Genomic DNA, 2,500 nt, shown 5'->3' with positions numbered 1-2,500 from the left:
TGATGCCCTCGTAGAAACTGCCACAGCATTGATGCTTTGTCCGATGAGATTGGTGAAAAACAAAGGCAAACGTTCAAAACCCGAGAACGACATTATTAAACCCAGGATATTACCCACACGATCTTGGATGAAGAAGAGAGCGGAAAAACGAGGAAGCTTCATGAAGCACCAGAAGCTCTTCTTTAAGAACCGCTCTCTTCTTGCGTCCTTAGTCCTGGATGGCACTGAACGTCATGAATGCCGAATCCCGAACGCAGATGTATATCGTTTTTACTGCGAAAAATGGGAGAAGGTGTTGCCATTCAATGGCCTGGGCCAATTTAAGTCATCAGGTGTTGCAAATAACGAATACTTTGAGCCCCTAATTTCGGTGGAGGAAGTTCAGACTGCCATACGGGCCATTAAACCAACGTCAGCAGCTGGGCCAGATGGCCTAACAAGGGCTGCAATCTGTGCTGCCGACCCCGAGGGTCGGACACTGACAGCCCTATTTAATGCATGGATGATTACAGGAATTATTCCCAAAGAGTTGAAAAAGAATAGGACGATTCTTATTCCTAAGGTTATGGATGATGAAAAGCTGAAAGAATTGGGGAACTGGAGACCAATAACGATCGGTTCAATGATTCTGAGATTATTTTCCAGAATAATGACTGCACGTCTTGCTCGTGCTTGTCCCTTAAACCCAAGGCAGCGTGGTTTTATAGCGGCATCTGGCTGCTCTGAAAATCTTAAGGTGCTACAGGACCTTATGAGACATGCTAAGAAATTGCACAGGCCGTTGGCTGTCATGTTTATCGACATAGCGAAAGCTTTTGACTCGGTTTCGCATGCTCATATTTTATGGGTGTTAAGGCACAAGAAAGTAGATGAACACGTGGTGGGCATCATCCAGAACGCCTACGATCGGTGTATGACCTCGTTCAAAAGCAATGGCGAGTCGACTCGAGAAATTAGCATACGTGTTGGTGTCAAACAGGGTGACCCCATGTCACCCCTGCTCTTCAATCTTGCCATGGACCCTTTGATATGCACCCTAGAGTCACACGGAGTTGGGTACTCCATTGATACCGACCACGTGACAGCTCTTGCGTTTGCTGATGATTTGGTGTTGGTGAGCGAATCTTGGGTTGGTATGGCCGCCAATCTAGCGATCTTGGAATCATTTTGTGGGCTATCGGGATTGGAGGTTCAGGCCAGAAAGTGCCAGGGCTTCATGATAAGCCCAACCAAAGATTCATATACGGTGAACAACTGCGACCCATGGACTATCAAAAATAAAGATGTCCATATGATCCAACCTGATGAATCAACGAAATACCTTGGTCTGAAAATTGGCCCTTGGACTGGCACTATACAGCCTGATCTACATTGTCAGCTAAAGACATGGATCTCGAAAATCGATGAGGCGCCTCTGAAGCCAACTCAGAAGGTTGAACTACTCAATGCCTATGCCCTACCCAGATTGTTATATCCTGCAGACCACTCGGACTGCAAGCAATCAACTCTCCGTGGGTTGGACCAAGAGATTAGAAAGGCGGTAAAAGGATGGCTCCACCTTCCCGCTTCAACTTGTGATGGACTGTTATATGCCAGAGCCCGAGACGGAGGCCTTGCCATCTTGAAACTGGAAAAAACAATCCCTTCGGTTCAAGTTAGAAGGCTGCAACGTATAGCAAACTCGTCCGATGCTATCACCCGTAATATTGTGTCCTCGCAGGGTATGGAGGAAGAATACCGTAATTTGTGGGTACGAGCAGGGGGTGACAGTGATGCAATCCCAACATTCGTTCTCAGGGACTCGGTGTCAAAAGAACCTGTATATCCGAGACCCTGCGATTGGAGGGAGCATGAATTTCAGAGATGGTGCGAAAAGCCGGTTCAAGGAAGGGGCATTGTAAACTTTGCGCATGATAGAATCAGTAATGCTTGGTTGAGGCCATGGTGCGGCTTTAAACAATGCTTCTTTATCGCAGCACTACAACTAAGGGCAAATATTTACCCAACAAGAGAAAGCTTGAACAGAGGCAGAGATGGGGCCTTACGTTCCTGCAGGAAATGCTCTGCCAGACTCGAGTCCCTTTCGCACATTCTCGGTCAATGTCCTGCAGTACAGAAAGCAAGAATTGCGCGACATAACAAGATCAGTAACATTCTGGCAGACGAAGCGGCTAGATTGGGCTGGTCTGTATACAAAGAGCCACGGTTCATATCCGAGACGGGAGAGATGAGAAAGCCTGACCTCGTGTTTGCAAAAGATGAGGAGGCGGTTGTGATCGATGTCACCGTCCGTTTTGAGCTTTCAAAGAATACCTTGTCAGATGCTGCCTCGCACAAAGTTTCGTACTATACCCATCACTGGCCAAGATGATTTCCCGCAGAACGCTGCTTTTCTCTCTTGATATTCTGAGAATGTTCTGTGGAAATTATGCGGTCTATGAACAGTCATAGACAACCTCCGAAACAAATAATAGTTTTGTTTTAAGATGTCATTTGTTTT

General features: G+C 46.6%; 1 pseudogene; it reads left to right on the top strand.

Moving 5' to 3' along the window:
• Nucleotides 1-2,500, top strand: part of LOC142914926 (28S ribosomal RNA) — a 10,468-nt pseudogene that overhangs the window by 4,144 nt on the left and 3,824 nt on the right.

Source organism: Petromyzon marinus, unplaced genomic scaffold, assembly GCF_048934315.1.
Source record: "Petromyzon marinus isolate PM22_M1 ecotype Great Lakes invasive population unplaced genomic scaffold, UKy_Petmar_22M1.pri1.0 PM_G_Scaffold_29, whole genome shotgun sequence".
NCBI classification, from domain to species: Eukaryota; Metazoa; Chordata; class Hyperoartia; order Petromyzontiformes; family Petromyzontidae; genus Petromyzon; species Petromyzon marinus.
This window is presented reverse-complemented; position numbering and strand designations above follow the sequence as displayed.